Source organism: Camellia sinensis, chromosome 5 (genome assembly GCF_055761805.1).
Source record: "Camellia sinensis isolate YWXY chromosome 5, ASM5576180v1, whole genome shotgun sequence".
Lineage (NCBI taxonomy): Eukaryota > Viridiplantae > Streptophyta > Magnoliopsida > Ericales > Theaceae > Camellia > Camellia sinensis.
Genome location: NC_138965.1, coordinates 166,839,054 through 166,861,171, shown reverse-complemented (window position 1 = coordinate 166,861,171; position 22,118 = coordinate 166,839,054). Strand labels below are relative to the sequence as shown.

At 29.2% G+C, this 22,118-nt stretch overlaps 1 pseudogene across 1 annotated transcript; it reads right to left on the bottom strand.

Moving 5' to 3' along the window:
• Positions 1-433: 433 nt before the first annotated feature.
• LOC145789369 (proline-rich receptor-like protein kinase PERK1) lies at positions 434-17,671 on the bottom strand (annotated as a pseudogene). Its single transcript, XR_014331195.1, has 5 exons — positions 17,152-17,671; positions 3,256-3,619; positions 2,652-2,922; positions 2,293-2,369; positions 434-647 (listed from the first exon to the last, which is right to left on the bottom strand). The product of XR_014331195.1 is annotated as a proline-rich receptor-like protein kinase PERK1 (transcript).
• Positions 17,672-22,118: the final 4,447 nt, after the last annotated feature.

The following is a 22,118-nucleotide window of genomic DNA, read 5'->3' as shown; positions in this document are numbered from 1 at the left end:
GATTCATAACTTGTTGGCTCCATTAGGATCAACCAATTTGCATAAGATATAGGAATTGTTTAGCTTGACTATATTGCAAATAGGAAAATGTTTAGGACCCCCACAAAGGAGGACCCCCACGGCCTCCACTGATGTATTGACCATTGATGTTTTTGAATTTTGTTTCCCTATCTCTGACAATGACATGAATGGTCCAGATCATTTTTGGGGTTGTGTTTTGTAGGGGTTTTTATCATGGCTGTTGCAAAATAAACCCAAAATCTTACTTGGCTCATTCGTGGTCGACATCGTGCTGAATGACGCACACAAGCAGCAGCATAACCAACCATACGAGCCATCTCGTTGGGTCTGTAATCCCTTTGCAACCGTGGATCAACAAGCAAAGATAATTTTGTTAGACTTAGAAAAAAAATCAAAAAATGTGAAAAGTAAATCAAACAAAATTAAAGCCTTTTATTAGAGTGGAAAAAGATTTAGTGGTTTTGACGTAATTGCTCACCCAGTCTACCAAGCTATCATCTGCGTAAGATTGAGATGAGTTAACAAGTCGACGTCCAGTAATTAACTCTAGAAGCACGACTCCGAATGAGAAAACATCAGACTTGTCTGTAAGTTTCCCAGAAGAAGCATATTCCGGAGCCAGGTATCTAGAAGTGGTGAGCTTATTATTAGAATGTGAATGATATTTTAATAAGAACTAGTGTAGAAAACATTGTAATACCTTTGTCATTATCAAAATGGAATGAGAAATTGAATCTTGGAAATGAAAACAGAGCATCCAGAATGAGATAACAATAACTGAATCAATTATTGACAGAAGCAATTGAAAAGTTCCCATCACCCATATTAATGTATATATGGTATATATTCCTACATATATTAGGTATTGATTTCCTAGATATATTAGGTATTGTCATAGTTAGGTTTCTTATAGAATATTTTTTCTCATAGTTAAATTTTTAGTAGGATATTTTTTCTCAACCTATATATACATGACTTCTACTGTATAGGAAAATATTATTCAATACAATTCATTCATTCAATGCAGTACATATTATTTCCTCTCTCTCTACTATTCTAACATCATATCAGAGCTAGGTTAAGAACTTAATAATTTTGCTTCACTGGCGAGCGGCAGCCTCACCTTGGCCGCCTGCCGGACCTCAACCTATTCCGCTATCATATTTTTCTTTTAGTATCACCTCGTAGTGATCTCTTCCTTTTTCCGCTAGTTTATTCCTGCCCCAAATATCTCAAATTGGTTTCTATCTTCAAACCTATTTGAGTTTGAGGGGGGTATTATACATATATCATGATGAACATGGTTATACACCATGAAAACCACCTAGCCGCTACCTTTGGCGCACAATCAAAGCCGCACTCTCTGGCCCACAACCCAAGCCATCCCTCTCTGGCATACAATCCAAGCCGCTTCCTCTGGCGCACCACCAAACTCACCCCCCGGCACACCATCCAAGCCGCCTCCTGGCGCACTCAGTTATCTATTGCCATCATCGTTCAGCACTACGTCATAAGTTATATGTGTGCCACACTTACTGGTTCAACATTCATCTCTACAACGGTCTGGCATGACCCCGTAAACTGTCCCGACATTGATTCCAATTAGCTCCTACATCAGTTCGGCGTGATCCCTGTAAACTGTCCTGGCATTAGTTCCAACTAGTTCCTACAACGGTCCGACACGACCATAAACTGTCTCTCGGCATTAGTTTCAACCAATTCCTATATCGGTCCGGCACAACTTTCAATTGACTTGGTATTAGTTTCAGTCAGTTCCTATAATAGTCCAACACAACCATAAACTGTCTCCTGACTTTAGTTCCGGCCTCTGATCTATTTCAAGCGCCTTTGCGCTCCTGTTCTGATTTTGCAATCTATTTGCCTTTTATTTTATTTAGTTTTATTTCATGTTTTAGTTTCTCTCTCCAAACTCAAGATGTTTATCCTCCTTGAATTTGAGAGGGGATGTTAATGTATATATGGTATATATTTCTACATATATTAGGTAATGATTTCCTAGATATATTAGGTATTGTCATAGTTAGGTCTCTTATAGGATACTATTTCTCATAGTTAGATTTCTAGTAGGATATTCTTTTTCAGCCTATATATACAAGTCTTCTATTGTATAGGACAATATTATTCAATACAATTCATTCATTCAATACAATATATATTATTTCATCTTTCTCTACTATTCTAACAACCCAAAAGAATCAATTATTGACAGAATCAATTATTTGAAACTTGGACATAAGAGGTAGGCCTTACCCAAAAGTTCCCATCACCCTGGTGGATATGTGAGTGTTGACATCAGAAGAAAACTTTGCAAGTCCAAAATCTGCAACCTGAGAAGAACATAAAAAATTACAGGTTACAGACTTAATGACAACAATCACCACTACTATGAAGTTTGGACAACATAATCAGTGGTTTGAAATTTTTTGTTTGTCACTTGTGATTAAAAATATTCATTCCACTCCTTGCACCCATAACTGATAAATCTCACCAATCATATCACATACAGAAAGGGGAAAAAACTCTGTTTTTCTTGGATTTATTATGACAAACTTCAAAGATGCAAATTGAAATTTAATGATTCTCGACCCATGCTTACAAGGAAATCTTACCATTGCCCCAAAGTTAAAATCCAGAAGTATGTTGGCTGCCTTAATGTCACGATGTATGATCTTAGGATGGCCTGCAAATAAAAAAAATTCAATTAAAAAAATATATTAACCCCAGTATGATATGCTAAAGAGTCGCTTCTTGCTTCTAAAACGAGAAGCAAGTATATGTATGAAGAGAACTTACAGTCCTCGTGCAGATAAGCCAGTCCTTTAGCAGACCCTACAGCAATTCTCAATCTTGTGGACCAATCCATGGTAGGTCTTCCCTTTCCTGAAACGTTTTATTTTCTATATCAGAATCAATTTTACCAGAAGCATCCAGCATCAGCTCAACAGGTTCTTAGACAATAAAGCATATGTAGGACTCATAACTTGAAGTACATTTGGCGACTAGAGTTCATTAATATTCTATTGTTTATTGAGAAGGATTGTTCAGAAAATATACATGCAAATTTAAAAGTAAGAACCACTAAACAATAATAACCAGCAGACTTGAAAATTTAACCAACCCCTTAGGCCCTTACCATACCCAAAAATAAAAATATATATATATATATATATAAAGTAGTTGCCTCTGTAATTTAGTAATGAAAAGAACACTCACCATGTAGGTGAAACTCCATGGTGTTGTTCGGAACAAACAAACTCGTAAACTAGCATTCTTTGGGACCCGGTGATACAGTACCCAACTAATGAAACAAGATGTTTGTGATGCACTCTGCTAATGATCTCAACCTCAGCTTGAAATTCACGCTCCCCCTGACCACTTCCAGCTTTCAGCTGCTTAATGGCGACTTCTTTTCCATTTGGAAGGACTCCCTTGTGCACATACCCAAAACCACCTTGTCCAAGGAAGTTGGCTTCTGAAAATCCATCCGTTGCCATTGCCAATTCATCATACGAGAATGTGCTCTTTGCAAAACCTAAAGACATGGCAGGGGAAAGTGGTGGCAATGAGTTTTCACCGCCTGAATGATTGGACCCAGAACCACCACTGCTCATTAATTATGGTTTTGAGAAAAAAAAAAGAGTAACAAAATCATCCAATTTTGTCCATTTAATAGGTAAAATATTAAAGTACGCATATTATGCTTCTTGAAGCCTTCACCAAAATCATAAATTCTGACAAACATGACTAGTGTTTCACCAAAATTATTAAATTATTTTTATAAAAAATCCAAAATTAGTAATTTGTATATTAAAAAAATATTTACAACAAATATAAACATCTATATTTATCTATTTATTATGTAAATGAAAAGACTTGTGAAAGTTCCAAACTCTCATTCCACAATTGTTAATTTTTGTGATTTTATGAATATTTAAAAATAATTCTATTTATAGATTTAAAAATAAAAAATAAAAAAACCACCTAAAATTTTGAATTACAAGTTCCTAAATCTCCCCCTCCAATATTTCTCTCTTTCCTAAATCTCATCTCATAATAAACTAACTATACATTGAAAAAAAAAAAAAAACAAACAAACAAACAAACAAACAAACAAAAATCTCATCTCATAACAAAGTAATTATATATATATTTTTAAAAAAAAACATTATGGATTGAAAAGAACGTAAAACCACAATTGCTAATTTTTGTAATTGAAAAATATTTAAAAATGGTACTATTGGCTAACAAAATAATTATAGATTAAAAAAACTAAAATTGCTAATTTTTGTAATTTTAAAAATATTATTTAAAAATAATACTATTGACTAACAAAGTAACTATAGATTTAAAAAAAAAATTGAATTACAAGTTTCTGAAATCTCTCCCCTAATATTTATCTCTTTCCTAAATCTCATAATCTATCTATCTATACAATCTATATAAGCAAATGTAGTAGAGCATGAGAATTCTCCAAACTCCTAATACTAAACTCTTATGGATTATCTTTCTTACGTGTTACCTCTCAAGTCTTCCCTCCCACTTTCCTAATTTTTAATCATTTGTTAATTATCTAAATCTTAAAAGCCAAAATGATTATATATATTTAAATAAAATGATAAATATTTAGATATGAATAACAAAGAGGTAGAGATAAAAATATAAAAAAATAAAATAAAAAGATACCTATTCAAATTTCAATCACAAAATAATATAAAAAGTCAAATAAAAGATTAAAAAATAATAAAATAAAAAATATTATGAGTCAAATAAATTTTAAAATAAAAGATAATTATTTATATATGAACAATAAAAAAATAGAGATTAAAATATATACAATATATATATATATATAACTATTTAGATTTGAACTGAAAAATAAAAATTCAAATGAAAGATAAAAAATATTTAAATAAAAAAGATTAAGATTAAGATTAAGATATAAATTTCAAAAACATTATAAAGTTTTTAACAATCTATATTTACCTTATGTGAGTTTGTTGTAGAATTTCCATATATTTTGGCTAAATCTTTTTAAAGTTTATCTTCAAGTTGAATTTAATATTTTATCTTTTAAAATCATTAATTAATTATTCATATAAATTTTAAATATAATAAAATTACATAAATAAAAATGCAAATAAAAGATAAAAAAACATTTAAATTAAAAATATTAAGTTTGAGGTATAAATCCCAGAAAGATAATAAATGTTTTAACGATCTATATTTATATTCTGTGAGTTTGTTGTAGAATTTTCATATATTTCAGCTTAATCTTTTTAAATTTTATCTTCAAGTTTAACTTATTATTTTATCTTTTAAAATCATCAATTAATTATCCATATAAAGTTTAAATTTAATAGAATTTCATATTTTGAATTGATAAAACTTCAAATACAAGATTAATATTCAAATAAAAAAGATTAGGAGTTAAATACTTTTTAAAATAAATAACTATTTATGTATGGATAATAAAAAAAAATAGAGATGAAAAAATATACAAAAATAAAAATATAACTATTTAGATTTGAACTGCAAAATGAAAATTCAAATAAAAGATAACAAAATATTTAAATAAAAAAAAAGATTAAATTGGGATATAAATATCCCAAAAAGATAATAATTTTTTTAATAACCTATATTTATCTTTTGTTAGTTTGTTATAGAATTCCCATATATTTCAACTTAATCTTTTTAAAGTTTATCTTCAAGTTAAACTTAATATTTTTTGTTTTGAAATCATCAATTAATTATCTATACAAATTTTAAATAGGATAGAATTCCATATATATCTTTTGTCTAAGCATAATTTTTCAATATAAATACAAGGTCCTGCAAATAAAACCATGAACAAAAGATTGGAGTGTGGGGCAGAGGGGGGAAACAATCAATATTGAGTCATTTTTTTATCTCTTTTCGGTGCCTAAAAATCCTAAATATTTGCTTTACATTTGAAATGTGAACTTGCATGAGTTTTTGCATTTGTGATAAAGTAAGTTTATGTAAATGGATATTATTATTTAATTTTTTTTTTGTTATAATCTGTATTTTTCTTTATTTCTTTCTTTTTGTTAATAATGTGTCATTTAATTGAGATTTTATTCTATTTTTTTCTTTTAAAAGCGCTACTATTATCAATTTGTAACTCTCTCATTTATTGATTGTGTTTAATTTTTTTTTTTTTTTTTTTTTTTTTTGTGAAGATGTTAGATTGAAAATGAAAAACACATCAAAATTGATTGAATATGGGTTTATACTTTAAATGTACTCATCAGTTGATTTTTTTATTATTGATTATCCTGTTGAAATAACTCATAATTAAATTTACTTTAGGAACTTATTTCCTTTGAGAACTAAATCACAAATTTCTTCTTTTTTTAATTTTTTTTTTATTTAGATTTAGAGTTTGAGCAAATGGAAGAGGTCTCATATTAAAAATGTTAATTTTTTTTTAAATAATTTAAATATTTATATTCTTTATGTTTGTCAATTCAATTTTAATGCATTTCCAAACCTTTTTTAATTTTTTTTTTTAATCATTCCAAACCTATTTTTGTTTAATGAATCAGTATAACCGAAAAACAAATAGCATGCAAAAAAAGTTTAACTACTAAAATGGGATGATTAATATAATATCTACTATTAATTAAACAAAATTAGTGTTACTTTTATTTAATATTAGTCATTTTGATTAATTATAATGTCTTTGTTACTCTACTTTGGTTGTCTGAAATAATTCTTAGATAAATTAGCTATTATATATATGATGATTTACTTAATGTATGATAGTTTTTAAAAATTTTCAATAATGTGAAATGTTAAATATTTTTAATGATGTAAAGTAAGATTTACATACACAAATTAAATAAAAATATTATAAAATACAATCAAATAGGAATTTTTTTTAATAATTATTGACTTTCTAAAATCCAGTGCATCACACGGGTGACCACTAGTACTATATATTATACCAAAGTGACTTTTCATCTTAGATGCCCTAAATGTTTCCAAACCTTAAATGTAATTTTTTAAAAAGAATATAAATCTCATACAATCTTTCTCTCCTAAAATAAATCTAATAAAAAGAAAACTCTTTCAACTCCCGTAAAATGTATACTATTAAAATATTTCACAACTAGTCTAATCTATATAAACCCAAAATTAAGCCTAACATAAAATAAAAATTAAACCTTATATCTAGATTCTCTCTCTATTCCATAATTAAATACAATTTTATTCCCAAATAAATTTAAGCATATCTATACTATATATAATTTTTTAGAAAAATCTCATAATTTATTGTTTTTTATAATGATTCCATGATTTATAATTTAAAAAAGAAAAGATGAAAAAAATTATTCTTATACACTCTTTCTCTAACCAATTCTTTCTTCTATCTAAAAATCTTAGCCAGCATACGTTATACTTTTTCAAATGCATATAATAGTTTTTCAAAGTTATAAATAGAATTTTTTATTTTAATCAATTTTTTCAAAACTATTAAAGGTGTTAGTCAATTATTTAATTATTTATCTTTAATATGTGCAGCTCATCTATTCATTTTTTGGCACTTTTCTCTCTATTCCACTGTGAGTTTATATGTTTTTAGGAAAAAAAACTCATATGTAATTTAAAATTTTGAATCTTTTTATATAGGAAGTTAAAAAATAAATTTTAGAATTTTAAATATAGCTATACAAAACCATATCCTTTTAAATATAGCTATATTTATAATTAATTTTAATCTATCTATTACCTATCCTTAGTTTATATAAATAAAAATGTTGTACAATAATTAAAGTTCAAAGTCCTAATTTATTTATTTTTTCAAAGTTTAAAATTGTTAAAATGCATATGTTGCAATATCATTAATTTCTTCCTATTATAAATCTTATAAGATTTATTCAATGACTAATATTCAATTTTTGTAAAAAAACTCCAATATATTCCTTTCAAAAGTTAATATAGCAAGTCCACAAAATTATATTTTAAAACTCAAAATTATTAATACTTTTATTTTTATTTATTTTTGTTTTGAATAAACATGTTAAAATATAAATAATATCCAAATAAAACTATACGTATTAATAAATATGACATTAGTTTTAACAGTAATCACATCTTTTTAAAGTCTTTATTCGTTTTTAACTTTTTTTGAAATTTTAAATTATATGTTACAATGATTCTTTCTTATGCATTAAGTTTTTAAAATTTCTTTAATTATTTTCCTTTCAAAAACCAATATAACAATTTTTTAAAATTCATATATTTTTATTCTAAAATAGTGAAGTATTAGAACTATGTCATTTTCTTATTTATAACAAAGCATAATTTTAATTGTTAATTGTCAATACAACAATTTTAATCTATGTTTATGAGTAAATATTATAGTAAAGGAACGTTTGAAACAAAACTCTTAAATTTATATATAAAATTTTATTTACGAGAGAAAAAATGTAAAAAATTAAATATACTAATTATTATATTTTTAATAAATAATATATTATTTTATCTCGAGCATGGCACGGGTGACATGCTAGTATCTATACTATATATTAAGCAAAATAAGGTTTTTAACCCTAAGGCCTGTGAGAGTTTCAATATCCCAATCTGAATTTTCTAAATTTCTTATTAAAAAAAAAAAAAAAACTTTACATTTATTGATTTGATCAAAATCTCCTGATCAATATTTATTAACTTTTTTCAATCTACATGTATTTCCACATGTCTACATTTATTTATTTGGTCAAAATCTCCTGATCAACATTTAAAATCCCCTCATACAAATAATTATAGGTACAATCCGTGTATAGTTACTGCAGTACCCTTTTCAACTTCTCCCATACACTATGATTAGTGATAAGATTGTTAAATTATTTTTATAAAAAATCTTAAAAAACATAATTTATATATTAAAAAAAATCTAAAACAAATATAAATATCTATAATTATCCCGTGCATAGCACGGGTGATAGGCTAGTATATACTATATATTAAGCAAAATGGGGTTTTTAACCCCAAGCCTTGTGGGAGCTCCAATATTCTAATCTAAATTTCCTGGTTTTTTGATTTTTTTTTTTTAAAAAAAATCTTAGCATTTATTAACTTCTCCCAACTCCCAAGTCTTACCCTCATAATAACACTTTAATGCATTAAGAATAAGTATAAAAAAAAATTCTTTCAAATCCAACACATATGAATTCCTTGAAAAGTTCCAACACATATAATTATTATCTCTCATAATAACCCTTTATATAATATAAAAAATGAAAAAAAGAAGACATTTAAAAAAAAAATTTAAATCACAATTCACATATGTAGATAATTGTAAACGCAATCCGTTCATAGCACGAGTGATATGTTAGTCTATATATAAGGAAAATGGGATTTCTAACCCCCAAGCATTGTGGTAGTTTCAATATCCTAATTTTAATTTTCAAAATTTTTGACTTAAAAAAAATAATAAAATCTCAGCATTTATTGATTTGGTCGAAATCCCTTAACCAACATTTATTAACTTTTTTCAATCCACATGTCTGCATTTATTGATTTGTTCAAAATCCCATGATCAGTATTTATTAACTTTTTCCAATCCGCATATATTTCTACATGCCTTTTGAGAGCTTTGGTCAAAATCCCCTCAAACAAATAATTATAGATATAACCCGTACATAGTTACTGTAGCACCCTTTTCAACTTCTCCCATACACTATGATTAGTGATAAGATTGTTAAATTATTTTTATAAAAAACCTAAAAAAAATAATTTGTATATTAAAAAAATTCTAATATATATATATATATATCTATAATTATCTCGTGCATAGCACGGATGATAGGCTAGTATTATATAAGGAAAAAGGGGTTTTTAACCCACAAGCCTTGTAGGAACTCCAATATCCTAATCCTAATTTTCTAATTTTTTGATTTTTTTAAAAAAATCAACATTTATTAACTTCTCCCAACCCACAAACCCTTTTGACTTCTCTTATAATTACTCTCATATACTATGGTTACACACAAAAATAAAGAAGATAAGAATTTACCTATGGATCTCAAAAAGATATAACATTTAAATTTGAATTATGATTTAGTAACATAATTATCTATTTTTTTTGATGTGTATCTATCAAAATTTTAAATTACTTAATGGGACAAATTAATCAATTTTCTAAAATTATTGTTTTTTAATTTATAAAATAGATTAAAAAAAACTATTGACTGATTTATTTATTTAATAACAAAAATATTTCATAATCTCTCCATCCTAATCTCTCTCACCGATTTCAAAAAAAAAAAATAATAATAATTAAAACTTACCTTCCTTTTTTTTCCCAAAAAATTAAATAATATTTTTCATTAAAGTTGTAGATATCTATCTATATCTTATATATTATATTATAACATAACCAAAAAAAAATCAAATAAACAGATAAAATTAATAAACTTGATTTTTATTTATTCACTTAAAATCTTTCTTTTGCATCACAATATCCAATTTTAAATTTTAAAAATCTTTAAAGTTTATCTAAACAAATCTAATTTAAAAACATCTCTAACCATTATACTTTAAATCAATAAAACTCACATGTCTATCATAAATCTAACTCACATCATAACTTACCTAAATAATAATAATTAAAAATAAATAGAAACCACAGATAAATTAAATTAAAAAAAAATAGATACCTACAACTCCATCTTAAAAAAAAAAAACGGAATAGAAACTACACAAAAATAAAAAAGATAAGAATTTAGATATAAATCTAAAGAAATATGACAATATCTAAATTCGAATTATGATTTAGTAATATAATTATCTATTTTTATGATATATACATATCAAAATTTTAAATTATTTAATGAGACAAATTAATCAATTTTCAAATCTTATTTAAAGAATAATCTGACTAGTCATCCCAACTTCTAAACTTCACGAGCACTGGCAGAGGAGCTAACGGATTTGGTTAGGTAAGGTTTAAATTGTTAGAAGTAACATTCTCCAACTCTATAAATTTATTTATTTTTTAATTTTATTTTTTCCTTGTATGATTCTCTTTCTATATTGTTGGTTTGCTTTTGGTTTCGGTTTTAGTGAGATTTATGCGTTTGTTTACAGGTTTGCATGGTAGAGAAGAATTATTGGTGATTATAGTTGCAATCGAAGTAGCAATTAGTAATAGTACCTTGGGAGTGAAACCAACTACCGGATCTGCTGCTGTACTTGCAACAGATCAATCTTCGCCAAAGGGCTTGTTTTTCATTACAAAACCTCCACCACCATTTAGCAAGTAAACACTCATTAACTTGACCCAAACTTCGAACACCTAATCCTCCTTGATTTTTTGACAAAGAGACAACCTTCTAATTGACCAAGTGGACCTTTCTTTTGACCTCGGTGTCGCCCCACAGAAAAGAAGCTTGAATTTTATCCACCTCTTTGATTACACCCTTTGGCATTTTGAACAGGGAAAGGTAGAAGATAGGGAGGTTTGATAAAACTGACTTAATAAGGGTGAGTCTACCCGCAAACGATAAAAGTCTTTTTTTCCATCCAGAAAGCTTACTTTTAAATTTATCCAGAACCGGTTTCCAGGTAGCTTTCCTTCTAGGATTGGCACCAAGTGGAAGACCAAGATACTTCAATGGTAGCTTCTGAGTGAGACAGTTCAGTTTTGATGAGAAGTCATTGACTAAAGTCTCAGAGATTCCAATACCACAAACAACACTTTTGTGGAAGTTAATTTTCAAACCTGACATAATCTCAAAACATCTAAGTATCCTCTTTAAAGTTGTGATTTCCATTGAATCTGCCTCGCAAAAGAGAATGGTGTCATCAGCGAATTGCAGGTGAGTGAATTCCAGCCCATTAGGTCCAACATTAGCACCTTTAATTAAGCCCATAACCTTAGCTCTTGAAAGTAAGATATTCAACCCCTCTGCTGCAATATTGAACAGGAAGGGTGAGAGTGGATCGCCCTGTCTGAGACCTCTTTCCGGTTGGATTTCATCAGTAGGTGAGCCATTGACAAGGATGGAAATACTTGTAGTTGATAAGCAAGTTTTCATCCAGCCCAGCCATTTTGAACCAAAACCAAACTTTGCAAGCAAATCAAATAAGAACTCCCAATTCACCGTGTCAAAGGCTTTTTCAAAATCAAGCTTAATGATCACCCCTTGCTTATTTGATTTTTTCCACCAATCTACAATCTCATTAGCAATGAGCACACCATCCATTATATTTCTACCTCCAGAGAAGAACCTGAGTCCCTTAACCATGTATTACTCCTTTGCCCCTTTACCTGGAAAATTTGGTCTGACATTATAGATTGGTGGGGTTTTTTCTGGGTATGTCCAGGCTCTGTGGTGGCCTTACTTGATTGGTGGAGTGGCACTAAAACCAGAAAGAAGGAACTCCAAATATGGAAAGCCTTACCACTTGCTGTTTTATGGTCAATTTGGAAGCTCAGGAACGACTGTGTGTTTAATAGTGCTCAACCTAACTCCCTGCAGCTTTGTGAGCTTATCAAGATTAGAGTTGCCATTTGGTTGAAGAGTCACTCTATTGGGAACTCTTGCTCTTATTCCATCCATGATTTTATATTTAACTTCAACCAGACCAGGAGGTGCCTCTGATGAATTCTGTTTCTGTCAAGTGCTCTGTTTCTGTCAAGTACTCTTCCCTTCTTGGTTATTCTCTGCGTGTTTTCTGCTTTTGTTGTGAGAACTCTGTTTCTGTGTTCTGCTCTGCATTATCCCGGGTGTGCTTTTGGGGCTTTTGGCTTCTGTGTTCTGCCCTGTGCTCTGCTTTTGGGGCATTTGGCCTTTGGCTTCTGTGCTCTGCTCTCTGTTGTGGCTTCTGTGTTGTTTGCTGTTGCAGATGCACATAGGAGTTTGGCTGGTCTGTTTCTAGTGTAAAGACAGAAGGTGTCTGTCACCAATTCTTGGGAACATTTGGAAGGCTGATCTGGTCTGAGCTGGTTGCTCCCTTGGTTCTGTCTGTTGGCCTGCAGCCGTGTGTGTTCTGCCAAGGTGTCTGTCACCAATTCTTGGGAATATTTGGAAGGCTGATCTGGTCTGAGCTGGTTGCTCCCTTGGTTCTAGTCTGTTGGCCTGCTGTGTAGTTTGTATCAGTTTGAAGAATTATGCTCTATGTTTGGTCCTGCAGTTGGAATGGTCTGAGGCCCTCTGCTGTTTAGTCAGTTTGGATTGCAGTTGGTTTGTTTCATGCTCTTTGTTTCATTTTTTCTCTTCTGATTAGTCAATGTTTAGGTGGCTGGTCTGGTTTTTCTTTTTTTCCTTTCCCTTTCTCTTGCTTTCTCTGGATTGGTTTCTCGCCAATCTTGGGTCAAGTGCTAGCAGATGATTTTGCTCCCCTAGCGGTGCCAACCTAGTTGGGATTGCTAAGGCCTGCGGTGATGCTTTTGCACTTCCCTCTTTATTGATGTAAGTGGTTTGCTTGTTCTGCTTTCTTCATCAATAAAGCTCTCTTTTGCTTATCAAAAAAAAAAAAATACTGTTAAATCGAAGTAGTTGTATGATTATAGTTGCGAGTAGCAGTAGTAGGGGTATTTTTATACTTCTGAATCTCTCTCGTTGCATGTCATCTTCTTGTACCTTTAATTTCATGCTATTAAATGAAATTTTTCTTTGCTGATCAAAAAAAAAATAAAAAATAGTTGCAATCGAAGTATCTATGTCTGTTCATGCTAAGGATTTTGATCGAATTTTGTTTTCTTCAATGAACACCATAAAATTGATGTTAAAAAAAATGGATATCAAATTTTTTATGTTTCTTGTCATTTTATTTTATAAAAAATGTGAAAATTTATTGAAAATTCAAGATTTTACTATAACATTAGATTTTTGTATAACTAGGTGAATTTAAAACTTTTAAATATTATTGTGTTCTTTATTTTTATTCTCTTTCTATCTCATTAGACCATTACTGCTATTCATTAGTTTATTAATTATAATTCAATTAATTGAAAGTGAAAACTTAATATAACTTTTCATATATATTATAGTTAATTTGTTACTACTATAGTTGTATATAATAGTATAATTTATAGGGATAATCTCTAAATATAATTTTTATTTTTTTATGTGATTAAAATAGTCCATCTTAATTAGATGGTTTCTTTTTCTCTAAAAAATCCAATCTATTTTTTTTTGACTTTTTTATTTTTTAAATTGAAATATCAATTATTTATATCCACAAAACAAAACTGATAAACACATATCAAAAAGCTATACATATTTTTTTCTTTTTCTTTTACCTTTTCCATTTTTTAATATGTAGGATATTTACAAATAGAAAATGTTTGAAATCCCAAATTTTTTTTCATAATCCAACTTATAATGATGTAGTTATAAGTGTCAATTTTTATATAAATATGAGAAAAGAATTAATTAAATTATACATTTCAACCAATTACATACTCAAATTTTGACTATTTCAAGATGTTATTTCACTATAATTCCAATTAAGAGAAACTTCAACCCTTAATATATTTTTATCAAATTATAATTTGATAAAAATTTTAAAAAATGAAACATTAAAAATTATTGTTTTTTCAATCAAAAATTGGTGAAAAGAAAAAAAAAAAGGAATAAGAATGAAAGTTCTTTTAAAAATTGATAAAAATTTAATGAAAAAGTTAAAGTAATTCATAAAAAAATTAAAAGAAAATTATGAAAATTGAAAATATTTTGAACTTTCTTATTCATAAAGACTAGAAATCCGTGTGTATATTATATTTGAAATTAAAAAAAAAATGTAACTTAAATTATTGGATTAATAATAGAAACATCATATTAATTATTATTAAATATCACTTCACTTCATATTTAATAATAAAATTATATATTTGTTTTAATTATAACTTTTAAATTTATATATTTTCATAACATGAAGAGGTATGTCATTACTCAGTTAATCTCATTTAATCAAGTTTAACTTTTTTTAAATACAAATTATCAAAATTGCACTAAATATTTTATATATATATATATATATATATTTTTAATTTTTTTAAACTAATAATTTAAAAAATTATAAACAGAAAAGTTAACCTATAAATTTCATATATACCGCAAGATAAAATATTAAATTACTTCAAGATAATTATAATAATTTTTTTTAAAAAAAAATTTAGAAAGTCTCGTGCATAGCACAGGTTCTCACTAGTAGATATAGATTTTAAAAATGGTTAACAGGGAATCTAAACAGATAAGAACCGTGCTGGGACCCCAGCACCCCACTCCACGTGAGGCTCTGTGATTGCTCAATAAAAAATAAAAAAAAAAATTTCAGCCAATAAGAAAACACTGGAGGTCACTGGGGTTGGAAAAACTGGGGTGCAAAGCATTTTTTGAACAGATAAGCATGATGTTGCCTTTTCTTTTTGTAATTCATCTTGAATTTAAGTCTGTCAGATAAGCATGAACAGCTACATCTTGTATTCATTCATGATTTGCACATCCTCAAACCACAGCCATCACATATTCAAAATGTCAAATGAAAATAAATTCTTGGGAAAGGAATACTTAAAACTGACATTGAAAGATAATAAAAAATTATATTAATTTATTGAATTTAACTGAATAAATAGCCTTGAAAGGGAGGAATAGCAAAAATATGAAGGGTATGTTTGATTTGTGTTTTAATATATATTTTCAGAAGAAAATTTTTAAAAACATATTTAGTTACAAATTTTCTCAAAAAAAAATTAAAATTACTTTTTTCTCTATTACACATCAATCAATCACTTTTTCTCTCTCATCTCTCATTTTCAATCATTTTTTTTTACACATATCTATTCAATTACAATAAAATATCAAATCATCCCAAATTTCAAAACTATTTTCAAAATATACAATTAAATATACCAATTTTTTTTAAAAAAATTTCTCCCCCATTATTTGTTTTGAAAATTTACCTCAAAATACAAACCAAACACACCCTTCATGTAGCTGACTTCACTTGATCGGGATTTAAAGCTTAGTTTTTTTTTTTTTTTTAACAACATTCAAGGCTTAGTTTGGTTTGCTTCTATTAGGTTATAAGAACACATACATGCCATTATTGATCCAATATTTTATACTTGAGAAAAACAACCCAAGTCATGAAAATGCTAAATTCAACAATTTTTAGCAGGAGAAAAATACTATTTCAAGAAGTTGAAAGAGTAAAGCAATTCCCAAGACTGTGACCACCAGATCCATATAACAGTTGCAGCTTGACAATTATTATACAATTCTAACATATTCCCAGTCAAATTTCCCAGAATTAGACTTCCAAAAACAAATTAATCAACAAATCCATGAGTTTCTCATAACCCTAAGGAATAGGGAAAATTGCACTAATAGTCCTTATAGTTTGAGTTTCATGTCACTTTAATTCTTAACTTTTCAATTGTGACACATTTGACCCTGAATTTTGAATCTTGTTTCAAATAAGGACAATTGAACATACCATTACTTAATTTCAAGGACAAAATCGTTAATTTGATAAAATATAAACTAATTTGACAAAAATACATGTCGAAAAAATATTTTAAAATTTCTACAAATTATTTCTATCCACCAAAGATAAAATTATGTAAAATTGATAAAAATTACATGATTAATTTTTAAAAATTAATTTTGCATGATTATTATCCAAATACATAATAAAAATTAATTTGGTAAAAAAAAAATAAATGTCTAAAAGATTTATCAGTTTTATATAATTTTATCTTTAGTTGGTATAAATAATTTTAAAAAATTCAAAAATAATTTTTTGATATTTATTTTTGTTAAATTAATTTATATTTTATTAAATTGACGAATTTGCTCTTGAAAAATTCACTAGTATTTTCAATTGTTCTTATTTAGAACAAGATTCAAAATTCATGGTCAAATATATCACAATTAAAACGTTATGGATTAAAGTAACACAAACCCCAAAATATAGAGACCGTTGGTGTAATTCACTCAACAAATAATAATAATTTTTTTTTTTTTTCCTATAATCATAAATGCATGTGAAAAATGACAGAAATTCAGGACAATTTGAACACATGACAAGATAAGAAGGAACAATAAGTAGAACGGGAAAAAGGTCTCTCACCTTTAGGCCCGTGTGATGGTAGAACATAGTCATCATGGTCTCTTCTCTTCTTCTTCTTGCACCATATGAACAAAATGCTCAAAATTGCAAGAATCACTACACCACCAATCGCAATCCCAACAACAAGCCCTGTTGATGTACTCGACGAGCTTGGCGGCGGCGATGACTTTGAGGTCCCCGGAGGTGGCAGCGAGGAACCTGACGGCGGAGAAGAGGAGTTACGAGTGGTACCAGGAGTTGGTAATGGCGATGGCTCCGGCTCGGCAGACAGCAGCCTGTCGTTAGGACGTGTGGGAGTGGTGGATATAGGGTCGTTAGGAGGTGGGGGAGTGGTGAATATAGGGTCGTGAGGAGGTGGGGGAGTGGTGAATATAGGGTCGTTAGAAGGTGTGGGAGTGGGGTCGTTAGGAGGTGTGGGAGTGGTGGATAGAGGTGGAGTAGTAGACACTAGCCGGTCGTTGTGGTGAAGTGGTGTTGGCGAGGTAGTGATTGTCGCCGTCGAGTTCGTGACCTGCTGATGGTGTCAAGTGATGGTGGTGAATTGGTGATGGAAACTGATGTCCGAGACGGAGACGCCCACGGAAATCGGGACATTGTCAGATACCCCCCTCTCTCCCTATATATATATATATATATATGTATATGAGAATTGAAACTGTGTGTATAAAAGCGAGCGCAGCGGCCGGATTCGTTAAGGATCTTTTATAGTGTTTTTTGCTTAAAGTTTCTTAAAGTGGTGTATTGTATGGTTGAAATTTAATGTTATAAAATTAATGTGACTTGTCATTAAATCTCAACCACACAATGTACTACTCTAGAAAACTTAAAAAAAAAAAAAACTCTAGAAAATCCTTACTCCGTTTTATTAGCGTATGAGGAACACGAATTGGGATCCTCCCCTTCATTTCGATCCTTCATTCCCTCCTTGCGGGGCCTTCGGGCCCACTTTGAGGCCCAATTTTGATAATCCGAACCGTTCATATTTTTAGATTTATTCAGTATATCATACCTGTAAAAAATCAAGTTGATCGAATATCATAAAGTATGTGTTCGGAAAACTGTTTATTAAAAAATAGTTTGTAGTCTCAATTTTTTGAACGCATACTTTCTGATATCCGATCAACTTGATTTTTTACAGGTATAATATACTGAATAAATCTAAAAATATGAACGGTTCGGATTATCAAAACTGGGCCTCAAAGTGGACCCGAAGGCCCCTACAAGGAGGGAATGAAGGAGGGGCTCAAGGAGGGGATCTGGACTCGAGGAACACATGGCAGTTGGAATACAGAGTTTGGCTAGTGGACCCATGTGACTAAGTCCGCCCCGGGTATTTTTTCTGCCATTAGACTAGGGTGTACCTGATCGGTTGCTTTCAAAATTTCTAATTCGTTATTTATTTATTAGTTTGACCGATTAAAAAAACATAATTTTCATTTATTTGTCAATTTGACCGATGTAAATTAAATGGATTGACGGATAGATACAAATCGATTTGGCGGTTTAAAATTTTATAAAGTTTCAATATAATTTAACTTGTGTACTTTTTTTTAAAAAAAATATTACAATTAATGAATTAAAAAATATTACAATCACTGCATGTCTCATCTAAATAAAGAAAATTTGAAATTTTAGAATATTAAGAGCACTATATGCTTCATCTATATATGACAATCACATGTATGTTTCATCCACATAAAGTATTACAATATGTAGTTCTTAAAATATAAAAATAGTGGCAAACTTCACTTTACACCCCGTGGTTTGAGCCGATTGCGGTTTAGCCCCTTGATATTCGAATATCACCACATAACCTCCTATGGTTGATGTATTAAAACGCACGGTTAACTTTTCTATCTAAGATAACAGAATGTGAAAGTCACGCACCTCTATAGAGAGTGAGTCCGTTTTTATGACGAAAATACCCTTTCTATCTCTTCGAATTTACAAAAGACATCATTCTATTTCAACCTTCTTTTTCTTTACCACATTTTCTCTCTCTCTCTCTCCCTCTCTCTCTCTCTCTCTCTCTCTCTCTCTCTCTCCCCTCCCCTCAAACCACCACCTATATCCATCACACCACCACCGCAGCCCCTCCCCTCACACGCCATCCTTAAACCTCCTCCCACATCAAATTGATTTACTTCCAAAATTATATTTTACACACACACACACATATATGTACAGTGGAGATGAGATTGCATATGTATAAACCATCTTTCATCTTCTTTTTTTTTTTCTTCTTCCTCTTCTCTTCTTGGGTAGAGGTTTATGGATCTGAATATTAAAGGCATTGTTTATAAATTCTGAATCAAACTTTATATATATACAACCCAATCAAACCTTTTTTTAGTTCAATCAAACTTTTTTTTTAGTTTTATAACTTTATATGTATCTTTTTTTAGTTGTATAACTTTATATATATATATATATATATAACCCAATCAAATTTTTTCTTGATCCCATTTTCGTTCGAATATGAGGCAAATACAACTAAAAAGTGTTTATATAATTTCTCAAGTAATAATTAGATTATCCTTTATATATATATATATATATATATATGTGCATATTATTGGATATTATATCATTATATTTAATGGGACAGTCCTAATTCTTCGAACCCTTCTTTAGCTTTGATCCAAAAAGTAGAGAATCCAGAAAAGGTTTGTAATTATTATGGATTTTAATAAAGGTGTTGAAGAAGATGAAGATGAAGATGAAGATGAGTTTGTACATATATATATATATATATATATATATGTACACATATAAAGTTTGAAATTGAGAGAGAGAGAGAGAGAGAGAATTGGTTTCCCCTGAAGTAATATATCTATAAGGGTATAATTGTCAATTTACAACTTCTGTTAACAGAAGTTAGTGTACGTTTTAGTCCATCAATCGCAGGGGGGTTATGTGGTGATATCTGAATGTCAGGGGGTAAACCGCATCCAGCCCAAACCATATGGGGGGTAAAGTGAAGTTTGTCCTAAAAACAATTCAAACCACCAAAACTATAAACATAGTAGTAGTAGAAATTGTAAGCCTCTGTATTGTTATATCTATATCTGTTTTTAAAAATAAAAACCAACTAGCATATATTATCTTTTTTTATTTATTATTTGTAGAGTTAGATTTAAAAATCAAAAAATATGCATAAACAATAGCCCCCCCTCTCTCTCTCTCTCTCTATATATATATATATATATATGTACGTATATGTATATATGTATGTATATAAGAATTGAAATTGTGTATATAAAAGCGAGCCCAGCGACTGGAGCGACGGATTTTGTTTCTCTCTCTCGATTTTTTTAGAGAGAGAAAGGGATTTGCAATTTTTGTTTTTGTTTTTGTTTTGTTAGTGTGTGAGTGTTTACATGGTAATGGGAATACAGAGTTCGGCTAATGGTGTAACAACTCAGATTTTTAATTATTCTGTAGAATTTATACTAATATTATTTAATCTCAGTTCAGAAAATATATAATTTATTATATATTATTATGCGTAATTTTGTAAAATAATATAATTAGTAAAAATTTAAGGGTTAAAATATAAATAATAATAATAATAATAATAATAATAGGTGTGGTACTAAAATAAATAATTAATTTTCTATTGGTATATGATAAAATATAATTTAATTAAGAATTAATTTATTTATATACTTATATTAAAATATTAAGTTAAAAGATAATTATCTTAAATATCTATTAAGGATAAGAACGAATCTATGTAATTAATTACCGAATCTGGGGAGAGGGATACGTGTTGACAGAATAACGCGTCCACCTCTCCATAAATAGGGAGAGGTGATTTGCGGAAAGAAACGAAAGGAAGAAAAGCAAAAGAAAGAGGAAAGAAGAAAGAAAAAGAAAGAAGAAAGAAAAGAAAGGAAAGAGAGGAAAAGAAGGAAGAAATAGTGGAAGGTGAAAGGGTCTTTGATAGTGGAAAGGAAGAGTGAGATATTAAAGTTAAGGTGAGTTATATTATATTTTGAGTTTTCAAAATGTATTTTATGTATGTTTTGACTTACCGAAATCTATTTTATAAAAGTTATATTTTATTAGTATATTTATAAAAGTTATGTTTTATAAAGGTTTCAGTTACGTGGATTATTTTATGAACCCTATTTGCTTAAAAGGAAATCCATGGATATGTGTGTTTTACCTTTAAAGAATATTTGGCTATGACCTTATAAACAATTATATTTTGTAAGTACTACACGGGAGTCCCGTGCCTTGGGGGACTTAAATAACTATTGGCTTAGTGAGTCCCATGCCTTGGGGGACTTAAATAACCATTGGCTTAGTGATTGACCACTTTGTGGTCCAGTGTTTGTCGTGGATCCATTGACCAGTGTAATGCTTGACACTTAGTGATGTACCATGGTTATGGTTATATAGTGATTTCCGTATTACATGTTATATGTCAAAGGATTTCCGTATTATGTATGCTATGTATCAAGCTCTTTTTGGCCCAACTAATTATCCATGGTGAATTTTATGCCTTATACTCTTAGTATAATATTTATCACTCTGCCATGAGCTTATAGTTTTTTACCACTTTCAGGTGACATGTCAGGACCAACGTGTGGGGTAGGCACAAAGCACATTTATTGATGTATTTTTTTTTTATGTAAATATCGGCCTTTTTGGTCAATACATTTTGTAATAAAAATAGAAGCTCCAATGATTATTTTAGTACCCTTATTTAAATATTTCTTCCACTTGCGTTTATTAATTTGTTTAAAGATTTGGCCGGAGGTAACCTCGGTTACTGGCCATTACGATGCTTGACCCTTGGGTACGGAGAGCGGGTCGTGACAAGTGGGACCCATGCAACTGGTCCGCTCTGCGTATTTTTTCTACCTTTAGACACAGTGATTACTCAAACCTTTCTTCAAATTTAAATTTAATGAAAAAAACATCTTTTTTTCTACTCAACGATTGCATTAAATAGGTAT